General features: G+C 36.2%; 1 protein-coding gene across 3 annotated transcripts in view; it reads left to right on the top strand.

The window, feature by feature from the left end:
• Nucleotides 1–26,008, top strand: part of LRFN5 (leucine rich repeat and fibronectin type III domain containing 5) — a 319,943-nt gene that overhangs the window by 155,766 nt on the left and 138,169 nt on the right. For all 3 annotated transcript variants that reach the window (XM_061394994.1, XM_061394995.1, XM_061394996.1), the window contains exon 2: nucleotides 3,603–3,779. The gene's annotated coding sequence lies outside the window, so the exon portion shown is untranslated. The remainder of the gene's footprint in view (nucleotides 1–3,602; nucleotides 3,780–26,008) is intronic.

Consider the following 26,008-nt stretch of genomic DNA (forward strand, 5'->3'; position numbering starts at 1 on the left):
TATGAGTTATATCATTTTTATGATAATATCTTCTTTTTATAATAACAAAATCCTAGAAATGGTGCTTTTCAGTTGGGATGTATTATGAGCAGATTATGTTGTATTCATATGATAGATATTGACTGATAGGATGGATGGTGTTGATGATAGAAGATAGAAATGGAATAATCGCCATGATATATTAAAGGAATAGGACAAAATGGCATACAGTATTCTTATATATGAATAAAAATCTACACATATGCACACACATTTATATATGCATAAAATATTTCTGAGAGTATGTTCTGAAATATGAAATTGGTTCTTTCTGAGAGGGCTGTATCTTTCTTACATTTTTGCCATATATATATATTATATATGTAAAATGTATTTTAAAATATATGGAAGGAAATGAATGAAAAGGCAAGCAATAGCTATCTCAGATGGTTGGCATATTATTTATTTATATCTCTGTATAGGGGTTAAAACTATCGCACAATTGCATTCATCTCACACGCTAGTAAAGTACTGCTCAAAATTCTCCAAGCCAGGCTTTAGTAATACGTGAACCGTGAAATTCCAGATATTCAAGCTTGTTTTAGCAAAGACAGAGGAACCAGAGATTAAACTGCCAACATCCGCTGGGTCATGGAAAAAGCAAGAGAGTTCCAGAAAAACATCTATTTCTGCTTTATTCACAATGCTAAAGCCTTTGACTATGTGGATCACAATAAACTGTGGAAAATTCTGGAAGAGATAGGAATACCAGACCACCTGACCTGCCTCTTGAGAAACGTATATGCAGATCAGGAAGCAACAGTTAGAACTGGACATGGAACAACAGACTGGTTCCAAATAGGAAAAGGAGTATGTCAAGGCTGTATATTGTCACCCTGCTTATTTAACTTATATGCAGAGTACATCATGAGAAACACTGGGCTGGAAGAAGCACAAGCTGGAATCAAGATTGCCAGGAGAAATATCAATCACCTCAGATATGCAGATGACACCACCCTTATGGCAGAAAGTGAAGAGGAACTCAAAAGCCTCTTGATGAAAGTGAAAGTGGAGAGTGAAAAAGTTGGCTTAAAGCTCAACATTTAGAAAACGAAGATCATGGCATCCGGTCCCATCACTTCATGGGAAATATATGGGGAAACAGTGGAAACAATGTCAGACTTTATTTTTCTGGGCTCCAAAATCACTGCAGATGGTGATTGTAGCCATGAAATTAAAAGATGCTTACTCCTTGGAAGGAAAGTTATGACCAACCTAGATAGGATAATAAAAAGCAGAGACATTACTTTGCCAACAAAGGTCTGTCTAGTCAAGGCTATGGTTTTTCCAGTAGTCATGTATGGATGTGAAAGTTAGACTGTGAAGAAAGCTGAGTGCCGAAGAATTGATGCTTTTGAACTGTGGTGTTGGAGAAGACTCTTGAGAGTCCCTTGGACTGCAAGGAGATCCAGCCAGTCCATTCTAAAGGAGATCAGTCCTGGTTGTTCTTTGGAAGGACTGATGCTAAAGCTGAAACTCCAATACTTTGGCCACCTCATGTGAAGAGTTTATTCATTGGAAAAGACTCTGATGCTGGGAGGGATTAGGTGCAGGAGAAGGGAACAACAGAGGATGAGATGGCTGGATGGCATCACCAACTCTATGGACACCAACTCCAGGAGTTGGTGATGGACAAGGAGGCCTGTCATGCTGCAGTTCATGGGGTTGCAAAGAGTCGAACATGATTGAGTAACTGAACTGAACTGATAGGGGTTATGTCTTATTTATTCTATAATTTTATAATAACATATTTCTTTTATAATAAATATAAATATTAAAGATAGCATTGGTTGTCAAATTCATAAAAATACTTTGAAATAAAGAAAATGTAATGTGAAAAGTGAAAGTTTCTCAGTCATATCTGATTCTCCAACCCCGTGGAATAGTCTATGGAATTCTCCAAGCTAGAAAATACTGGAGTGGGTAGCCATTCCATTCTCCAGGGGATCTTTCCAACTCAGGGATCGAACCCAGGTCTCCTGCATTGCAGGCAGATTCTTGTACTTTTAGTCAACTTTATCTTTTATCTGTGCATTGATTTTTAGAATTTTGGAATAAATTCCATATTAACTTAGCAATAGTTTACCTTTCTCTTTGGATAAAGTCATAATTTTTACATCTCTAACATATTAAAATTTGACTTTATAAGATCATTCACACATCTTTACAAATGGAGATAGCAGAAACAATAAGCTAAACTTGAGTGATCCTTGTATCATCTTCAGTCTATTTTTATTCTCACTCTTTAGAATTGTACTACTCCTCACGTTTGTCTCTGTGGATAAAATAAGTCATAGCCAAAGTAAAATAAAAATGCTTTTACTCATTTCAAGAACATTTTTAAAACTTAGCCGATTTCTACATTAAAAATTGACAGTGATTGAGTGTCAGTGATACTATTATATAGATCTTGAGGGAAAGCAAGTAAATATTGTGTCTCATAGAGCTAGGTTGATTATTATTTAGATTGACATGGAACTTTTAGAAACAGATAGAAATCAGCAATCTGCTGACGTGGAGTTAAAATACAAATGGCACGTCTCTGTATTTTCTCCCTAGATGTATGGGTTGAAATAAGTGAATTTTATCTATTTAAGCATAAAACAGGCAACTTGGCAAACTATTAACTCCATGAAAGTTAAAGGCACTCAATCATGTCCAACTCTTTGTGACCCCATGGGCTATAAAGTCCATGGAATTCTCCAGGCCAGAATACTGGGGTGCGTAGCCGTTCCCTTCTCCAGGGGATCTTCCCAACCCAGATCTCCTGCATTGCAGGCAGATTCTTTACTAGCTGAGCCACGAGGGAAGCCTGAGAATACTGGAGTAGGTAGCCTATCCCTTCTCCAGCAGATCTTCCCGACCCAGGAATTGAACCGGGGTTACCTGTATTGCAGTCCATGGAGTCGCTAAGAGTCAGACACAACTGAGGGCTTCACTTTCACTTTTCACTTTCATGCATTGGAGAAGGAAATGGCAACCTACTCCAGTATTCTTGCCTGGAGAATCCCAGGGACTGGGGAGCCTGGTGGGCTGCCGTCTATGGCGTCGCACCGAGTCGGACATGCCTGAAGCGACTTAGCAGCAGCACCTGTATTGCAGGCGGATTCTTTACCAGCTGAGCTGAAAGGAGAGCCCTGTTTAACTCCATGAGGGCAAGACTAATGAGATTCATTCCTTCATTGCTATATCCCCATTGTAGGGTTTCTGGTACTTAGTAGGGATGATTAGTATTTAACAATAGCCTATAAGTTAAATTCATTGAAATATAAAGAAAATTGAACTTTGATGTTCAGTTGTTTAAACTATTTTCAATTATGAGATAAGAAAACTTCCAAAAGTGAAAAGCAGACTGCTGACATATTTATTAGAATCAGAGCATATTACAGATTCCACTGGAAAGCCTTATTATGCAAATCTATGAATATTTGAGTTCTATTTAGTGATATTCCTGATCGAGATTGAAACTGATCACACAGTTAACAGCAACCATATTTTTCAAAGATACAGCATTAGCATGTTTTGATATGCTTTTTTTGTTGTTGTTCTTGTCTCCTTTGAAGAGTCCCTGTAACCATTCTGCCAGGTGTTTGGGAAGATATGTAGTAGCTGAGCACCCTTACTTCTGTCACCATCCTCAGAATCAACTTTGGAGATGCTTTCACCCTGTCCGTCTTCTGCAGCAGCCAGGCAGAGTGCTGACTCCTTCTCTGCAGTGAGGAACTCTTCAGGCTCCAGAAGTAAGTTGATCACATTCAGTTTGGTCATTGCCAGTGGGTTTAAAAACACTTTAGGTGAGGCTAACTAGAAATCTTGCTAATTAATATACAAATTAAAAGCCAATATTATTCATCACTGAATATTTCTTTTATTTTTTGAGTCCTGTCTTTTTGGAGATACAAATTCTACCACATTGATGTTGCTAACCTATACTCTTATGGAATATTCAAAAATTTTTTTGAGATTTCACTTGTGTTATCACAAATTGTGTTTGCAGTCTTGAGGCATAGATGTGGGAGAGATTAGCATAATAATGGTTGCACATGAATAAATAGATTCATAATGACCAAGTATTTTATCAAAGTTCCTTAGCTGATGAGTTATGAAGATGGAATAAAATCCCTGGTTTTTTGATTCTTGAAACTCTAGTACTCCTTCCAGGTCTGTGATCCCTGTTGCTTCATAGAAGGTAAGGGACTGGTGCTAGAAATAGTACTTTTCTTGATTGGTTGATTTACTGAATGACATGTTCTCTGTGTCACTGAAGGAGAGTTATGGCAGCCTATACATATGCATTCAGAAAAACTAAGGACAAGGGAAATCAAATTCCCAACTATGTGTTTGTCTCTCTTCTTTCTAGTTGCTGGATAAATCAGGGAAATACATTAATTACACGATTATTTGTGTTCACAGTGTTTGATAGTAAAGACAGTTATTTCGAACTTTGGACTTTCCTGGTCCATAAGTTAGATTCTATCTTTTTGCTGTTTTTTTAGTTTATTGGTTTAAATTTAGAGTATTTCTTTTTTTACTTCTCCAAAACTCTGGATTTAAGTGCCTCTTGCTGCTGTTAAGGATATATTTGTATCACATTGCGACCATACAGAAAATGATTATGGGTATATTTTTACAGACAGCAAAATTTGATGTAGCCTGGATTGTCCTAGTAATTTGGTGCTTGGCAATTGAAATTTCCTTGAAGGGAATGAGTAGGAGATACTTAATAACCTTACTTTTATTTTGCAACATATTACAGCTTAATATGCCAGCAACAGACAAGTCTGTGTCCTTAGAGAATATAGAGACTGTTAAGAATTTATTTCTGAATCATAGTGTTACCCTTGTATAAGATTTAAAACAGGCCGTCAGTGTATCATTGCTAGTGTACTGAAAGTAATATAGAAGGACTACTTTTAAGACATAAACAGAAGAATGTATTGGGTTATGTTGAGGTTAATTCATTATAACTCTAACTGTAGCATAAAATGATGAATCTGAATATACAGAAGACAGATTACAAATCATTATTTTAATGTAGGTTTTTTCTATGTATATTTTATTATTTTGTGCTCTTTATGTACATGATTTATTCATTTATCTTAAGAATTGCTTTCATGGCTTTTGTCCTTAAGCTTTTTTTTAAATAAAACAACTTGAGGAAGACGTTCTAAATTTTCCACCTTTTTCTTTTCTTAAAGAAATTGAGGATATTCTCTGAGCCTGAGGTGATTGGACACATGTTTTTTAGATGTGGACTATCTGGGGTTTGTTTCTTAAAGGCAACCAACCCCACAAGAAGCTGCAGAGAGTTTATCCACCCAAACAATGAATTATATAATTAATTAATTTTTGTATTTCACGGATAAGGTTGACTTTTTCTAAATAAACATCAGACTTTATGAAAGCTGTTAGCCAAAGGAAATGTATTTACTGATGTAGATTCCCTAGTGTAAATCACAAGACTTAGTGAATTCAACTACATTTTCATTTACTAATGGCTATAATCAAGGCCAAAGGGATTTACTTAATTAACCTGGCAACAGAAGGCTAAACAGAAATAATTTATATATTGAAAATGACTCTTCTGAGTTAATGTTTAATTCAATTTTTTTAATTGCCAGTCCATTAGTCTGTAAAAGTAGAACCTCCTTTTCCATTTTATTTTTTCCTTTGGAGTAACATTAGGCTAAAAGTCTTGCATGGAATTAATTACACTTAAAAAAGAGAAAGTAAATACATTCCTAATTAGGTTCCTCAAATTTCAAATAGCTCATTGAAAATTCATAGCACATCCATTAAAATCCCTTTAAAAAACTAAATGGGATACTGGGAACTTTCTTAGTGGCAGTAATGAATGGAGAAGTAGTGAAAGAATGAGATGATGGAAGGCATGTTTGTTATTAGTGCAGGTTAGTTGAGGTGGTGGTATTATGGTGGTTATTCCTCTCACTGTGGCCTTTTCAATTAGTTTTGATCAGAAGAGAATACTTTTCTCAGTTTTTGCTGTTCTTGTTTAGCTAAAGCACAGATTAATTTAAAGAATAAAGAATAGTGTCTGAAGAGGAGATGTACATGCCTGTGTGAATATATCAGTTCAGTTCAGTTCAGTCGCTCAGCCATGTCCGACTCTTTGTGACTCCATGGACGCCAAGCACGCCAGGCTTTCTTGTCCATTACCAACTCCCAGAGCCTACTCAAACTCATGTCCATCATGTCGGTGATGCCATCCAACCATCTCATCCTCTGTCATCCCCTTCTCCTCCCACTTTCAATCTTTCCCAGCATCAGGGTCTTTTCCAATGAGTCAGTTCTTCGCATCAGGTGGCCAAAGTACTGGAGTTTCAGCTTCAGCATCAGTCCTTCCAATGAATATTCATGACTGGTTTCCTAAACATAATTTAATATACTCATAGCAGCAATGATAGTTACAAGGCTAGTATGCCTTCTAAAGAGTAAGGTGGCCTTGTGCTGTGCTATATCACTTCAATCATGTCGGACCCTGTGCAACCCATGGACTGCAGCCCGCCAGGTTCCTCTGTCTGTGGGATTCTCCAGGCAAAAATACTGGAGAGGGTTGCCATTTCCTTCTCCAAAAGTAGCCTTAATGACATTAAATATGTAATATAAATATAAGGTAACTTTAAAAATTTGAATATGCTCTCAACCAGTGTTTTATTTTTTTTTAACTTCACATATATACATATATCTTTACCCATATATGTATGGCTAAATCATTGAAATCATTGATATTTGAAATAATTCCAGATGTTTGAGCCCCAAAAACATAGAGAATTAGGTTTATTGATAGGACAAATTGACACACTGAAGTAAATACATGAATTAGGTTCGATAATCCTGAAAGGTAGAGCAGAGAGTTACATCATGCAGTGCTCAGTATGAAAAGAAGGGAGAATAAAAAGCTTTATATTGACTTTCATTTATTTATTTACTTAGTGCCAGTCATTTCCCAATTGATATGTCCAATCACCTAAGTGCCTTAATTTAACATGTCGCAAACTAAGCTCTTGGCCATCTCTACAAACACGCTTTTTTGATAGACTTGAGCTTGGTAAATGACATCATCCTGTACCTGGAGAAAAATAAGAATCATCTGTCTCCTCACTCTTGTGTTCCACGATTCCACCACCTAATCTGGTCATATTTACCTACCAAAATATTTCTTAAATTCATCTGCTTTTCTCCATTTGGGACCATCTGTACCCTGGTCTTACCATAATTTCTCCCCTGGGCTACTCCAGAGGCCTCCTGAATTATCTGCTCACTTGCATTGATACAGTTATTCTGTCTCCATAGGTAGCAGATAGAGCTTTACAAAATAGAAAATTGAGATGACATGCTTCTCTAAAGACCATTCCCCTTAGAACATAGACCAAGTTTTATCATGGCTTACAACACTTCCATGGGTGACCACTTTTTATAAATGCCTCCACCTCAACCCACACGATGCTCCCTTCCTCCCTGAAAGATGCCTTTCAGGGCTTCTTCCCTGTCATGTGACCTCCATGGTTGATTCTCCGTAAGTGGGATAACCACTCCCATCTCCTTTTTGCCTAGTTTCTCAACACGGTATTTGCTTCCTGAAATAACCCTTTCTTGCTCTACCTGACAAGATCATCCCCTTGTATTTCAGGGTCTCTCAGCACCGTATAACTAATTCATTGACATCTTGTCTCATTGACATCTCTTGACTAAAACTGACTTCTCCTCCAGGATGAAAACCCGGTAAAGTCATAGTCCATGTGCATTTTGCTCAATATTGTGTCTCCTTTTTTTTTCTTTAGGCACTGTGAAAGCACGCATAGAGCCCCTCCCTCCCCATACCCTGTGTGTGTATGTGTTTTAAGAGAGAAAAAGTCTCTGAGATCTGTAAAATAATCACTAGGGTATCAGAGAAAATTGCCACAGACAGGAAATGTTACTGAAAAATTAGTGTTTATATTTTGCCTTTCTATCAACTCAAGTCTTTTTGTTGTTTTTATTTTGTTGTTTGCTTTTCTTTAGTGACTTACAGAGATAGTTTTCCTTATGACTTTCATGACTTTGTTATAAAGTTCCTGAAACTCTGATTCTACTGACAAGAGCTAGGCCTTTTATTTCTAGAACTAATAGCTTTGCAAGTAGTGGCCTAAATGTGTTTACATCTATACTGACAATGGTATATGTTAAATATGAATGTTCAAATGTTTAAATATGAGTGTTAAATCCAAGGCACAGGAAGCTTCTATCATTAAAACATGAACATTATTTTACTTTTATTGTAGAAAATAAAGGGTCTGATGACATTAACCAGAACAAAATTTTTAAGTATTAACATCAATTATTAGATCTGTTGATTTGTTTTTGTATTTTCCTCTTTTCAGAGCACGACCCCATTTTACTTCAGGCTCACCATTCACAGTGGGTGGCTGCTTTTCCAGTGCCCTTATACTGCTGCCCTACCTCCCTTCTTAGCTCAGCATCATTCTTCATGGTCTTGTTTTGTGATCCATGGCAGATCAAGACCCGTCTTTGCTCTTATGAAGCAGATACAAATGAATCTAACTAAAATTTTCGTCTAAAAATAATTGTAGCTCAGTAGGAGAAGCTGATGAAGAATTTGCCTACAATGCGGGAGTTTGATCCCTAGGTTGGGAAGATCCCCTGGAGAAAGGAAAGTCTACCCACCCCAGTATTCTGGCCTAGAGAATTCCATGGACTCTTTAGTCCATGGGGTCACAAAGAATCAGACACGACTGAGTGACTTTCACACTCATACTCACACACACCCACTCCAGTGTTCTGGCCTGGAGAATTCCACGGACTATATAGTCCATGGGGTTGCAAAGAGTTGGACATGACTGAGAGACTTTCACTTTCTTTCAAGAGAAGTAAGGGCATTACAATGCAGAAAGAACTGCTGCTGCTGCTGCTAAGTCACTTCAGTCGTGTCTGACTCTGTGTGACCCCATGGATGGCAGCCCACCAGGCTCCGCCGTCCCTGGGATTCTCCAGGGAAGAACACTGGAGTGGGCTGCCATTTCCTTCTCCAGTGCATGAAAGTGAAAAGTGAAAGTGAAGTTGCTTAGTCGTGTCCGACTCTTAGCGACCCCGTGGACTGCAGCCTACCAGGCTCCTCCGTCCATGGGATTTTCCAGGCAAGAGTGCTGGAGTGGGGTGCCATCGCCTTCTCTGGCAGAAAGAACTAGCAAAAGATAAACAGTGAAGGAAAGCTACACAGACGTTCAGGGGAAAAAGAGCTTACCTGTATGTGAGATTATGCCAGTGTAATTCTTATTAGTGGTGGAGTTTGTCTGGGCCTCAGAGATAGGTTTCAGCCCCAGACTATTGTTAATGTGCTGATGCATTGTCCCATTTAGGTAAAGATTCCAGAAGCTAGTGAGAGAATGCATGGTTCACCCTAAAGCCCTTAAGTACTGACACCAAAATTAAAAATGTCTTAGCTGGCAGTATTTGATGTAGAAAGGCCTCTGCTCTGTCTAATGTTACCGCTGGCCCTGTGGGTTGCTAATACTATAGCTCTTACTGTGAAGAGTCCTGGGAAGAGGTCTGAAGAAATGCTTACCTTTAGGAGATAATGATTACTTTACATTTAGGGCCAGAAGAAATTGATGTCATGTGGAGAGTACTTCTGGCAACCGACATTAGATGCATGGCAGCAATCTTAATTGCAAAGCATTGGCTAAGAAACTCATTGGAAAAAATCCAGTTTATATGGACCCAACCTTACCCAGTTTATTGTGACGAGCACCCTGTTCCACTGGCTATGCAGTTAACCTCTTTTGAATCACTATGCTATGCACTAGGAGTATTTTAACACATGTCAGATTTGGAATTCTCTGGGTATACCAAGGCATCTCTCCATCAATATTAAGTAGTGTGTGGGAGGCTTTACAGAAAGGGGAAAAATTGGCAGTACAAAGGCTTCTTTTAGAAAAAAATTCATTTTACCGTGAAGAAACTCATAGATTGGGAGAAAATGTGTATGCTATATTGATCATAAACAGCAACTTAATACTGCTAATGACATAACATGAAGGGAGGAAATATTAAAATATATACTCAGAACTACATGGAAAGATGTGTAAAAATCAGAGACCTTAGAGACATATCATTACTAGCTGAAAATATTAGTAATATAAGAAAACCTAGAGACTTGATTTTGAAAACTGCTAACTTTGTACATTTAACCTGGATGATATGGTTTTGACACAAAGGTATATAATATCTGTTAATAGAATGTTTAAGAACACCAGTGGTGCTGAAGGTACTTTATCACCCACCGAGAGGGAATAAATAAGGCACGCCACTGGGAATGCAGACAAGCAGGAGGTAATGTATGGGTTCCTCTAGATGATAACCTTCCATCACCCCTGTTTACATATGTAAAGCTGTATGAATGACAACTCTGACCTTGCAGCATGGTCGTTTCTCTTATTAATTAATGGGCTGTTAGGAATATTCAAGGTATAACTTACTTGACATAAAAACACATTTTCTGTGTTTGTATATGGTGAAAGATCAGGCAAATAAGTTTTAGCCACTGAGGTGAAAACTTTGGTGCTGAGGTAAAAGCAACTTTTGTTTTAAGATGGACTATTCCTGTTAGTATCAGACAGTTCTAAATCCGTAATAAGAATCTGGCTTTCTTTGTGATCACTTGCATGCAAATATGGATTACTGTGCTAAATCCTGAAGCCTTAACACACTGTTTAATATCTAGAAAACAAATAACTTTTTAATACCTGCTTACTTATTTATGTCTTGAAGATAGTATTCCATTACAGGCAAATGAGTGCCTCCTAGATTATTTCAATACCTACTAACAATGATTCTAACACAGAAATAATTTGCAATTGAAAATATGCATCCATTATTTATAAAGAGACAGAAGGATACACTTTTCCATAATAAGAATTCTCTACTTAATAAAGAGGACTGAAACAGAAATACAGACAAAACATTTTATATGCAATTTAACAAAATGTTTTCATTTTATTAGGATTGTGTTTTGAAGTACTTTTCATATTTATTATATGCATCTTGAAGTGAAATGGTAGACCCTTAAATTTAGATCAGATTTAATTAAAGAATGACTCTATATGTAGCAATTAGAGTGATAATGAGAGTGGATCTATATTATTCATGGATTTTATTGATGCAGTTATATGTAAATATCCTCATTCTGGAAACTGGTATCCAGGAATGAGTCACATAATAGTGAGCCTGGCATACATCCAGTATCTGAATCACTTGGGTTTGTCCTGTATTCATCATAGCATACAAGTAGCTTTTACTAAAGATACAGAGAAATTCTATAAACCTCTTTAGCAATACTTTGCTATTTTTTATTGGTAGTTTCACAGTAGTAGTCCTGATTTCTGATGCTCGGGGACAGAATCCATGTGGTTCCACATGCAGTTGTACCAAGGGTTTTTATAAAGAGATCTATACTACTCTGAGAGAAGGCAATGGCACCCCACTCCAGTACTCTTGCCTGGAAAATCCCATGGGCGGAGGAGCCCGGTAGGCTGCAGTCCATGGGGTTGTGAATAGTCGGACACGACTGAGCGACTTCATTTTCACTTTTCACTTTCATGCATTGGAGAAGGAAATGGCACCCACTCCAGTGTTCTTCCCTGGAAAATCCCATGGATGGGGGAGCCTGGTGGGCTGCCGTCTCTGGGGTCGCACAGAGTCGGACACGACTGAAGCGACTTAGCAGCAGCAGCAGCAGCTATACTACTCTGTTATGAAAAGTAATGATAAATAAGGAAGATATTGAAGAAAATATCCAGTAATAATCTAGCAATCATCAATCTAACATCCTTACCCATTCTTGTTAGTATCTTTATCATTTATTTTTGCCACATGATATCCATGTGAACAAGTAATGTTTTGCTCTCATGTATTTTAAATCTCAGAAATGATTATATCTCTCCTCTAGACTCAGGCAAGTGTTTTGCTCAAACAGAGTTTTTTATGATTTTGTTTCTCAGGATATTTCTTGAGTCACCTTCAGAAATAAGTCCAGAAAGCAGTAACTCTATAAGATGTACTACTATATGAGAAACTCTTATTTAATCTACTTCAAATAAACCAAAAGACCACTTATTTATGCATTTTACAAGGCACCTTTATGCATGGTACTCATATAAGAAACAGCAAATATCAGGGATTTACTTTAAAAATACACAAATCAAATACATTAAAATAATAAGAATGGCAATTCCAAGGCTTCAGAAATCCGTATGAGAAATGGTAACTTATATATACATATTGTGTTTCTCTTTTTCAGTGTTAGGTGTGTTTTGATATGCTGCAATTCTTTGCAAATTAGTAGTCTCTGCTTAGGACATAGAGAAATTTTACTTCACTGGAATATAAATTAACCAGCAACCCATGATCATTCTGAATAAAAAGAAGTTTCTAAAACTTGAAAACAAAAATAAACATCAAAATGTTTGATTAAAATTATATAAATTATATAATATCTCAAATCCAAATATGTAATTTAATCCTTTAAGTGATACAAATATTATAAATTCTGGAGCATGTAAAAGGGTCTCATGCAAGTTAGATATAAAAATAGTATAAACATACAGTTAAAAAAATGGATATTCCATGTTCATTGAGGGGAGGAGTCAATATTGTTAGGATGTCATTACTTGCCAACTTGTTCTATAGATTCAATGCAATTCCAATCAAAATCCCAAAAACTCATTTCATGGCTATTCATAAACTGATTCTAACATTCACACTGAGATGAAAAAGACCTAGAAACCAACACAGTATTGAAGAAAAACCAGGTTGAAGGACTGATGATACCCAATTTCAAGTTTTACTGTTAAGACTATGCTGTGCTCAGTTGTGTCTGACTTTTTGAACCCCATGGATGGTAGCCCTCCAGGCTCCTCTGACCATGGAATTTCCCAAGCAAGAATGCTAGAGTGCGTAGCCATTTCCTACTCTACGGGATCTTCCCAACCCTGGGATTGAACTTGCATCGCTTGCGTCACCTGCCTTGGCAGGTGGATTCATTTACTACTGCGCCACCTGGGAAGCCTTTACGGTAAAGCTACAGTGATTAGGAAAGTGTCATGTTAGTGAAAGAAAGGGCAAATCGATCAGTGTACTGGCAAGAACAGAGAGGCCAGAAGTGGACCCCCGTAAGTACAGTCAACTGATCTTTGACAAAGGAGCAAAAACAATGCAAGGGAGCAAACATAGTCTGTTCAACAAATGGTGCTGGAACAGCTGTTCATACACAAGTGAAAAATGAATCTAGACACAGACTTACACGCTTCACAAAAGTTAACTCAAAATGGACCAGAGACCTAAATATAACATACAATGCTATAAAATCCTATAAGATAACATAGGAGAAAACCTGGATAACATTGGGTATGGTGATACTTTTTCATATACAATGCCTAAGAAACAATCTACAAATAAAATAATTGATAAGCTGGACTTCTTTAAAAATAAAAACTTCTCCTCTTTGAAAGATACTTGTCAAGAGAATGAGAAGACTGGCTGCAGACTGGGAGAAAATATTTTCAAGAGACACATCTGATCAAAGACTGTTATTCAGAATGCACAATGAACTCTTAAAACTCAACACTGAAAGCACAACTTGTTTAGAAAATGAGCCAGAAACCTTAACAGGCACCTCAGCAAAGGAGCTACACAGACAGCAAAAAAAAAAAAAAAAAGTGAAAAAATGTTCCACATCATGTGTCATAAGGAAAATGCAAATTAAAACAACAGTGATGTGCTACTTCACACCTATTACAGAACTCCAGATCTGGAGCACTGACACCACCAAATGCTGACAAGGATGTGGAGAATCAGGAACTCACGTTCATTGCTAGGAGGAAAGCAAGATGGTACAGCCATTTCGGAAGAGAGTTTGTTCCTTACAAAACTACTCTTACCATACGATTCAGGAATCATGCTTTTTTTCTATTTACTCAAAGGAGTTGAAAACTTAGGTAGACACACACACACACCCCCACACAAAACTGCCCACAGATTTGTATAGCAGCTTTATTCATAATTGACAGATGAGTATTGCTAAGGAGGGAAGCCAATCTGAAAAAGCTACATACTGCATGATTCCAACTACATGATATTCTGGAAATAGCAAAACTTATGAAAACAGTAAAAAGATTAGTGGTTGCTATGTGTTTGGAAATAGGGATTGCATAGACAGAGCATGGAGGATTTTTAGGCCAGTGAAAATACTCTATATGATGCCATAATGATGGACACATGTCATTATTCCTTTGTCCAAACTCAGAGAATGTGAAGCACCAAGAGTGAATGGTAAAGTAGACCATGGACTTGGAATAATTACAGTATGTCAATTTTATATTAATCAATTATAGCAAAGTAATTAACACAATCTTTAATAGTTGTCCCACTCCAGTTGAGGATATTATGGAAAGTTTATACATGTGTGGGAGCAGGAAATAGTAATTATATGAAAAATATGTTCTCAATTTGGCTGTGAACCTTAAACTGCTCTTAAAAAATAAAGTCTTAATTGAGACTTAATTGAGCATAAACATTTCAGAAATTTTATTGTTGAACTTTATTTCATGTTTCAGGCTTTAAATAAATTCCTTAGACATTATGAAATATTATTTTGTCTATTATTTGAAATTGACATATTTGCTATGGGTTGCTTTCTCATCCTTATATTTACTAGACTTTATTTGATATATTAGTAAGATTGAAAATCTGTGCAAGAGTTTATTGGCCTTTCAGATTTTCTTTTTGGTGAAACCCTTTGTTAATCCTTATATTAGGGTATAGTAGTTTTTTAAAAATATATTTTGCCTCCTAGTTGTTCATGGATTCTTTTGCATCCCACACATATTGCCTAGAATCTGTAGCTAATGTTTTCACTTTAATAATGCTATACTGTATTCATTATGGACTAATATTCCAGGTTCAGGGGTTGAGGTGGGAATAAGATTTTTTCTTCTTAAATGAGACAGACTCACAAGGTGGGGATCATAACCAGGTTATAAGCTTCAATGCCTGCATCTGACCCTTGACATTCAGAAGGGCTTAAGAGGGGGATGCATAGCTGGTATTATATTACCACTGAGAAGCGGTTTACACACACTGAAGTCAAAGGAGACTAGGAGCTGTGAAATTGTTCCTACTGCTTTCAGATCTCCAGGGAAACCTGACCCTTTCCCACCCTGGGAAAAATAACACTTCCATTAGAGGATCTACCAGTAAAATAGTGATGACCTGGATGAGATTACATTGCCTCAGACAGTACTGGAGAGATGCTTATTAAGCACCCTTTTTAATGACATTGGGGCTTCCTAGGTGGCTCAGACAGTAAAGAATCTGCCTGCAGTGCAGGAGAAGTGAAGTGAAGTCGCTCAGTCGTGTCCGACTCTTTGCAACCCCGTGCACTGTAGCCCACCAGGCACCTCTGTCCATGGGATTCTCCAAGCAAGAATACTGGAGTGGGTTGCCATTTCCTTCTCCAGGGGATCTTCCCGACCAGGGATCGAACTCAGGTCTCCTGCATTGCAGGCAGATGCTTTAGCCCCTGAGCCACCAGGGAAGCTACCAGGGCCACCAGGGAAGCAGTGCAGGAGACTTGGGTTCAATCCCCAGGTCAGGAAGCTCCCCTGGAGAAAGGCATTGCAACCCACTCCAGGATTCCTGCTTGGAGAATCCCATGGACAGAGGAGCCTAGTGAACTATATACAGTCCATGGATTCACGAAGTGTCAAAGAGCTGGATGTGACTGAGCAACTAACACTTTCACTTTCACTTTGTGGCTTGGGGTGAGAATATTCCCGGGTCTTATGTAGTTTTTTCGTTCTGTGCGCATTCTGTGCTTACCTACACTGGTAACACGGAGGTAGTTTTTAAATATAAATGTTACTGACATATTCAACGTTTCACACGCAATATGCATGCCATAATTCAGCATACTTTATTGTCGTTGTTTCATCAATATATTTTACAAAATATTTAAGTTTCAGTGTTTAATTTTAAGGAACAGTGCAGTGACAAAAGCAAGCACATCATTTTTACAGAAAAATATGCACAAAGGACCTCAAGCTCTGGAAAAGGGACTATCACAGGAACTCATTACCCAGATAAAGGGTTTTCATTTTAATGTGGCAGGATTACCAGTTGTTTCTTTTGGTTTTGATATATGTGTGTATGCTTTTTTTTTTTTTTTTTTGCATTGTTTAAGCTATTGTTCTCTAATATTGAAGAAAGGAAAATATTTTTCTATGTATTCTTTTAGTATTTTAAAAGTATTTTCATGTATTTTTGGGTAGTCTAGAAACTATATTATATTTGGAGTTGTATTTTAGTGTTTTTTTTTTCTCCATTTTGGTAAACAACTGTCCTGATACTGTTTTTTATTGAATAATTTATCCTTTCCTATTGAACTGAAATTCTAACTCTGCCATACACAGAGCTTTTGCATATGCATAGAGGTATTTCTTGATTTTCTATTTTAGTTTATTATTCTATTCATCTCTACACAAAAACTGTGCTATAATCTAATTATTCTATTTATGTCTTGCTAGATGGTAAGATGAATGAATCCATCCCTCTCCTTCCTCCCTCACATTTGCTCTGGCTAACATTGATTCTTTACTCTGTATCCTCTGTTTCAATTTGGGATACAGAAATTTGGTGAAAAATCATGTAAATTTTACCAAAGTCACATTTGTTCAAATAACTTTAGTTTGGGAAGAAATATTTTATTTTTTCAATTTTTTAGTATATCTATCAATCTTTTGTACGTCCTATATATAAAGTTTTTTTTTAAAATTTCTCCTTGTATGTCTTGCATTTCTCTTTTATTTCTTCATGATGTTTTGTGCTTTTGCTAATAGACTTTTAAATGTTACATTTTCAGCTGATTGTGCCTGTATAGTAATGTTGCTTTTTAATCATTAAGCTTTCTAAGCAACTTTGCTGAGTTATTACTAGTTTTAGTAGTTTGTAGTTATTCTTAAAATTATCTGTAAGATAGCAATATTAAAATTTTCCTTATAATTATATTATCTAATTGAACAGGTTAGGAGATCTTATAATTGTGAATGCAAATGATGATCGTGGCCATTCTTATATTTTCTCTCCTTTAAAAGAACTGTTTTTCATGTTTTGTCATAGTGTATGATGTTTGCACTATATGGTAAGTACCAATTTAAGATATATGAATTTTTACAAATTAGGGAAGCACAATTTTCCTTTTCATCATTTTCTTGAAAGTGAATGTTATGGAATTTCTATTGTGATAGTTTTAGATTTTAATGGATCATGATAATGGGACTCATCAAACCTTAACTCAGTTTCTGATTCTGTCTTTATTTTAAGATGATCTTTTTTTCCTAATTTACATTGTACTTAACATTCTAATGTTAATGCCATTAAGGAAATTCATGGGTTCCTTTTTTAGGGAAGAATAGAATAATATTTGAATCCCTCAAGATTTGTTGTGTTTACTTTATTAGAATTTCCTCTTGCCCCAGAATCATGACCTTTTCTCTGTACTCTCAAGAAAGCTTGATTTTGGCATATTTAAATATAAAATCTCTGTAATAGCTGGAAATAGTATGACATATATGATTTTTAATCTGAATCTAGAAACCAGTAGGAAAAACATTTTTAAAGTAGAAAGTAAGCAGATATTCACACAATTAAATAGAATTTTAGAAGAGCATAACTTTCAAGTTGAAGGATTCACCCAGATTTGCCTGGCAGTCCAGTGGTTAAGACTCCATATTCCCACTGCAGAGGGACTGGGTTCTATTCTGATCAGGGAGCTATGATCCTACATGCCTCGAGGTGCAGCCAAAAATGAATAGATAAATAAAACTGAGGGATTAGGGACCAAGATAAGACTTTTACTATATCTGAGCATCACAGTTAATGAAAGAAACTGGCTTAACTTCTTCTAAGGTATAACTTTAAATAAAGTTCTTTGCTAGGACTGTCTTACTCTTCTATAGACAAATCTTTTTTTTTTTTTTTTTTTTTACATTCTTCTGGTCTATTTCTTTGATCATCATTGCCCTCTATACTGCTGTTTACTCCCATTGACTGGTGGTTGTTATGATTATTATCATTATGGTTTAGTATTTTGCTGAAAAAGTGTTATTATTTTATAGCAACAATTAATAATCACAGAAAGGGTCACAAAATGTGTACATTTTAATGAATTACTACAGTGTACGGAATTCTTGCCTGGAAAATCCCATAGAGGAGCCTGGTGGGCTACAGCCCATGAGGTCACAAGAGTCGGACACAACTTAGCGACTAAACCACCAAATAACTATGAGTTTACCACTCAATTCAAGGAATTGAACATTGTCATTGTCCTCTGCTTCTATCTGTACTATTATTCTTCTTTATAAGCCAACAATTGCCGGGGTCCAGGCCCGGCTGATCCAGGGAGTTCGAAGCAGGGACGGCGTCGGCGAGGATCAGGATACAATAGCTTCAATTAGATATTAATTAAAGATGTAAAGAGTAATAGAACGAGGATAGCTCAGTAGGAAAAATCAGTGGAGAAAAGAGGCTGAGTAGCTTGGTTTACGCGGGAGACCAATAAAACTTCAAGACAAGAAGCTTGCACCACTTACGTAGGCCGCAGGCGTCCTTCCGTTCTCCCGAAGGAGAGGAGACACTGAGGCCTCCCCAGTTGGATCTTAGAAGCCCAGGCAAAATTAGTAAGCTTGGTGGGTTCCGCGCTCCAGATGGAGACTCAGCCAGAGTGTAAGAGAGAGAGCGACATGGGGAGACCAGTATTTTGAGAAACTGATCCCAATTCTTTATTTTCCATGGTCTACTTTTATACACTGAGATGTTATGCAAAAGTCACGCGAGGTCAGCAGTCCTGACTTTTATCAAAGTCAGGTGCTTCAAACAAATGTATACAGAGGTCTTAGGGGTGTTACATCATCTTCTGGCCAGGGGGCTTGCTGACAATTTATGACCCTCTCCTTGTGACAGTGGTCAGTCAACCAGGACACTTATTTCTCCAGGGGTGATTATTCTTAAAACAGATGCCACCCAAATAAAGTTACATTCCTATAGGGTGAGGGTATAGTGGGTTTTAATTAAGGAAAGAATTTACTTAGCCTAAGGTCTAACGTGATTTATATCAAAGGTTAATACTTATTTCTTCTATATATTCATTAATGTGTGTAAGGGCAGGGGATGTGGAGACTTAGCAACAAACATTGGCTCAACAAATGAAAAACCCTTCACCAATACAATTTCTAATCAGCCCATTATACTTATACTAATGGTTTTCTAACTTTTCTAAGGAACCTGTTTTTAGAAGGTTTAAAGCATCTCGTGCCTCTCACAGTTGGGAGGCTGTGAGCAATCACATGTGGCCAGACAAGCCTGTCAGGCAGGCTAGAGAACCTTCAGAGGAGTTTGTAGGCTAAAACACTCTTGTCACACTCAGGAGTTTTTATTAACTGGAGCTTTAAGTTAACTCCTTCTCCGAAAGAGGTGGTGGGGGACAGCCCCCCGTAAAGTCAGAGGTGTAGGTGAGAGCACAAAGTAGTAAAGTAGGCAGGCTCTGGTTATGGGGGTAGATGCTCGAGGATTTCCAGGGGGACTCCTGAGGCTCGATCCCGACTTTGCGTATGTCGAGCCTCCTTCCTCATGACCTTTGCCACAGGCCGAGTGCCTCACTCTGGCCCCCAACAATTATCATGTATCATGATCTAAGCTATGTAGTAATTTCTTTGTTTTCTTAAAAGTTTTACTTCCTATGAATGCTTTCATAACCTATATAAATAATTAGTTTTGTAAAATTTTGAGCTGTATGGAAATGGATTAATACTGTACTTGCCATTTGTGTCTTGTATCTTTTGCTTTGTATTATGCTTTTTGAGATGCATTTCAGGTGTTGTATATAGATCTTCATTGTTGTAGAGTTATCTGTTATATTAACACACTTCTCTTTTTGGTGTGTTTAGGTTATTTTAAGTTTAATACTACTGCAAATAAAATACATTGTTACACACATGCATTGATTTCTACCTAAATATCCTATATATATTTTGTTAGATTTGTACTCACTTATTAATTCCAGGAGGGTTTGTTTTTTTTTTTTTAATCACTTTTCTGGGATTTCTTTATGTAAACAAGAAATCTATGAAAAACAGTGTTATTTTTACTTCCCAATCTGTATAACTTTTATTTTCTGTTTATGTCCTTTTGCACAAGCTAGGACTTCTAATACGCTGCTGTACAAGAGTGGTGAAAGGAAACATCCTTGCATTGTTCCCAGTCTTGGAGGGAGAATACCCAATTTCACACCATTAAGTAAGATAGTAGCTGTAGGCATTTTGTAGACGTTCATTACCAAGTTAAGGACATTCTCCTTATTCTTATTTAGCTGAAAATGTTTATCATGGAAAGGTGTGGGATTTTTACCAAATGCTTTTTGTGTCAATTTGATACATGCTTTTTTTATTAGCATGTTCATGTGATGAAACATTGATTTTTAATTTTTGAATTAGCCTTGCATGCCAAGTATAATGCTCATTTGTTTATTATGCATTATTTTTTATCATTGGATTCAATTTGTTAATTTTTTTAAAGATTTTTTTTTAAAGATTCTTACATTTATCTTAAAGGAAGTTATTGGTCTGTAATTTTCCATTCTTTGCAGTGTCTTTATTTGGCTTTGGTATTAGGGTAATGGTGGCCACATGGGATGAGTTAAGGAGTATTACCTCTGCCTCTGTTTTCTGGGAGAGTTAGTATAGAGTCAGTATATTTCCCCTTAAGTATTTGGGAGAATTCACCATTGAGACAGCCTGGGACAAGTGTTTTCTTTTTCAGAAAATTGTTAATTGTTGATTCAGTGTCATTACGAAATAGAGACTTACTCTGATTATCTGTTTCTCCTGATGTGAGTTTTGATAGTATCTTTCAAGGAATTTATTCATTGCATGAAAATTATCAAATCTGTGGTTGTAGAGTTCATAATATCCTCTTATTAAACTAATGTTTGTTGAATCAGACATCAGTAATGATGACCTTATTTTTGATATCAGTAATTTATATCTTCTCTGTTTTCTTCTTTGTTATCCTGGTTAAAGTTTATAAATGTTATCAATCTCCTCATAAAACCAGATCTAAGTTATATCAATTTGCTCTTTTGTTTCCTGTTTTCCATTTAATTTTTATTATTTATTTTCTTCTATTTACTTTAGTATAATGTTGCTCATCTTTCTGTAGCCTTCTAAAGTTATTGATTATTGATTTTATATCTTTTTTCCTAATATATGTGTTCCATGCTATAAATTTCCCAATAAAAAGTGCTTTTGCTATGTTCAGTTTTCAGTAATTTATGTTTATTTCCATTTAGTTCACAATATTTCTAATTTCTCTTGAAACTTCTTTGAGATATGAATTATTTAGAAGTATGATGCTTCATCTCTAAATATTTTTATATTTTCAGCTTTCTGTTATTGATTTAATAACATTTATTTTCATTGTCATTTCACCATACTCTGTACATTTTCTGTCCTCTTACATTTGTTAAGGTATGTTTTATTCCCAGAATGTGCTCTGTCTTGGTTATTGTTCCACATGAACTCTAGGAGAACGTATATTCCACTGTTGGATGACATGTTCTATCAATGTAAATTATTTCAAGTTGATTGATAAAAATGCTGTTCAACTATATCCTTACTAATTATTTGCCTTTAGAATCTATCAATCACTAAAACAGAAGCATTAACTTTTCCAACTGTAATGGTGGGTTGTCTGTTTCTCCTTGCAGTTCTGTCAGCTTTGCCTCACATCTTTTGATTCTCTAATGTTAGGTGGGTACATTTTATGGATTGTTATGTTGTCTTGAAAAATTGACCCTTTTATCATTAATTAGTGGCCTTCCTTGTCTGTAGCAATCTGTTCTGAAGCCAACATTGTCTGAATTTAATATAGCTATTAATATAGCTTTTTTGGATTAATGTTAATGTGATCTCTCTCCATCCCTTTACTTTTAATCAATGAGTCTATATATTTAAAATGAGTTTTCTGTAGAGAACATATACTTTTTTTTAATTGAATCTGACAGTCTCTGTCTTTTACTTGGACTGTTCATGTTTAAAATCATTGAATTTGTTGTATTAATTTCAACCACATTAAGTTTTTTACTCATTGTACTTGTTCTTTTTACTTTCTTAACCACTCCTATTTTTCTACCCTCTCAAAGATTTTAATTGAGCATTTTATATAATTACACTTTCTCTCGTATTTATTATACTCTGTTTTAAGATGTTTAGGTGGTTGATCTTGCATCTGCAATATACATGTACCTTTAAGTCCATTTTAAATACCACTGTAGTAGTTTACAAGCATATACATAATTTAGGCCATTCCCAATTTCTTCCTCCCATCCTTTATAATATTGTTACCATTCAGATAACCATGATGGTGTGATCACTTACCTAGAGCCAGACATCCTGTTTGTGAAGTCAAGTGGGCCTTATGAAACATCACTATGTACAAAGATAAGTGGAGGTGATAGAATTCCAGTTGAGCTGGTTCAAATCCTAAAAGATGATGCTGTGGAAGTGCTGCACACAATATGCCACCAAATTTGGAAAACTTAGCAGTGTCCACAGGACTGGAAAGCGTCACTTTTCATTCCAATCCCAAAGAAAGGCAATGCCAAAGAATGTTCAAACTACTGTACAATTGCACTCTTCTCACACTCTAGTAAAGTGATGCTCAAAATTCTCCAAGCCAGGCTTCAACGGTACATGAACTGTCAACTTCCAGATGTTCAAGCTGGTTTTAGAAAAGGCAGAGGAACCAGAGATCAAATTGCCAACGTCCGTGAGATCACTGAAAAAGCAAGAGAGTTCCAGAAAAATATCTATTTCTGTTTTATTGACTGTGCCAAAGTTTTTGACTGTATGGATCACAACAAACTGTGGAAAATTCTGAAAGAGATGGGAATACCAGACCACCTGCCCTGCCTCCTGAGAAATCTGTATGCAGGTCAAGAAGCAAAGGTTAGAATTGGACATGGAACAACAGACTGGTTCCAAAGCAGGAAAGGCATATTTCAAGGCTATATTTTGTCACCCTGCTTATTTAACTTATATGCAAAGAGAAATTATATTCATGAGAAATGCTGGGCTGGATGAAGCACAAGCTGGAATCAAGATTGCTGGGAGAAATATCAATAACCTCAGATATGCAGATGACACCACCCTTATGGCAGAAAGTGAAGAAGAACTAAAGAGCCTTCTAATGATGGTGATAGAGGAGAGTGAAAAAGTCAGCTGAAAGCTCAACGTTCAGAAAACGAAGATCATGGCATCTGGTCCCATCACTTCATGGTAAATAATTGGGGAAACAATAGAAACAGTGTCAAACTTTATTTTTGGGGGCTCCAAAATCACTGCAGATGGTGACTGCAGCCATGAAATTAAAAGATGCTTATTCCTTGGAAGAAAAGCTATGACCAACCTAGATAGCATATTCAAAAGTAAAGACTTTACTTTGGCAACAAAGGTCTATCTTACCAAAGCTATGGTTTTTCCAGTAATCATGTTTAGATGTGAGAGTTGGACTATAAAGAAAGCTGAGCACCAAAGAATTGATGCTTTTGAAGAAGACTGGTGTTGGAGAAGACTCTCTTGAGTCCTCGGATCACAAAGGAGATCAAGTCAGTCCATCCTAAAGGAAATCATACCTGAATATTTCATTGGAAGGACTGATGCTCAAGATAAAACCCCAATACTTTGGCCACCTAATTTGAAGAACTGACTCATTGGAAAAGACCCTGATCCTGGGAAAGATGGAAGGCGGGAGGAGAAGGGGACAATAGAGGATGAGATGGTTGGATGGCATTACCGACTCAATGAACATGAATTTGATTAGGCTCCGGGGCTCGGTGATGGACAGGGAAGCCTGGCGTGCTGCAGTCCGTGGGGTCCCAAAGAATCAGACACGGCTGAGCAACTGAACTGAACTACCGTTCATTTCATTTAAACATATGTTGTATTCATGCAAAATATTATTACTGTTATTATGTTAAAATATATAATTAAAAATATCTATAATATTAATATAATAATAATTTAAAATTATATTTTAAATTGATTAAAAATAAGAAAAATATTTCACCTTCTTTTTTTTCCTACTCTGATTCTCTTACCTTTATGTTGATTTAAGTGTCTGACATATCACTTTATTTTTCCCTGAAGAACTTCTTTTAAAATTTCTTCATGTGCTTCTGATGAATTCCCTCACTTTTTATTTTGTCTCAGACACTATTTCTTTTTTCTTTACTTTTGAAGGAAAATGTTTCTGAATAGGAAATCATAGTTTTTTTTTTTTTCCAATACTATATACGTTTTAATTCATTTTCTTTTTGTTACATCTTTTCTGATGGGAAGCCCAATTCAGTCTTTAGACTTACTCATCTCTAATTAAGGTGACTTTTGCCCTTGGGTTTCTTTCAAGAATTTCCCTTTACACTTGATGTACTGCAGTTTGAATACAATGTGCCTGAATATTTATTTTTTTGGTATTTGTTCTGTGTGGATTTGCTTCGCTTGCTGGATCTGTAAATTGGTGTTCGTTTTTAATTTTAGAAATGTCTCGGCCAGGATTATTTTAAATATTTCTCCTGCTCCATTATCTGTTTCATCTCCTTTGATTTTACAGTTGTGTGTTTTTGATCTTTTGAAACTGTCCCATAGTTCTTGGATATTCTGCTTTTTTTTTTCATTCTTTTTTTATTTGTGTTTCAGTCTAGGAAATTTCTATGGACATACCTTCAAATTACTGATTCTTCAGTTTTTACTGATTAAAACTTGATTGCATTCAGTCTACTCAGGAGTCTGCTAAGGGCATTTGTTTCTGTTACAGTGTTTTTTATATTTCTATCATTTCTTTTGATTCTTTCTTACAGTTACCATCTCTCTACTTTCATATGCACATGTTCCTGCATGTTGTCTACCTTTTCCTTTGCAACTGTTAACACATTAAATATAGTTACTTTATTTTTTTAATTTTACTGAAATACAGTCAATTTAGAATGTTGTGTTTAACTTCTGCTATACAGCAAAGTGCCTCAGTTGTACCTGTATATATTCTTTTCCATACTCTATTCCATTACGGAGTATGAGTTCCCTGTGCTGTAAAGTGGCACCTGGTTTATCCATCCTGTATATAATAGTATATATTTGCTAATCCCGAACACCCGACCCTCCCCTCACCAAGCCCCCTCTCCTGACAACCATAAATCTGTTTTCTATGTCTGTAAGTCTGTTTCGGTTTTATATGGAGATAGGTTCGTTTGTGTTGTATTTTAGACTCCACATATAAATGATATAAAATGGCCTTTCTCTTTCTGACTTACTTCACTTCGTATGATATGACTGAGGTCCATCCATGTTGCTGTAAATGGCAGTACATTATTTCATTCCTTTTTTATGACTGAGTTGTATTCCATTGTGTATATGTGTGTATGTATGTATGTGTACATATATATGTACGTGTATATATGTATGTGTGTGTGTATATAGATATATATATATATATGTATCCATTCCTCTGTTGATGGACTTCTTTAGTTTTTTTCCATTAGTCTGTTTCTATGTTTTGACTATTCTAAATAGTGCTGCTGTGAACACAGAGGTGCGTGTATCTTTTAGAATTAGTCTGGGTATATTCCAGGAGTAGGATTGCTGGATTATATGTTATATGTTAGTTTTATAGGTTAGATTATATGTTAGTTTTATTTTTAGTTTTTTTTCAGAACCTCCATACTGTTTTCCATAGTTACTGTACCAATTTACATTCCCATGATGCATACACATTCCCATCATGAGTATAGTAGAGTTCCCTTTTCTCCATACTCTTTCCAGCATTTATTATTTGTAGACTTTTTAATAGT

The sequence above is a fragment of the Bos javanicus genome, chromosome 21 (genome assembly GCF_032452875.1).
Source record: "Bos javanicus breed banteng chromosome 21, ARS-OSU_banteng_1.0, whole genome shotgun sequence".
Taxonomy (NCBI): Eukaryota; Metazoa; Chordata; class Mammalia; order Artiodactyla; family Bovidae; genus Bos; species Bos javanicus.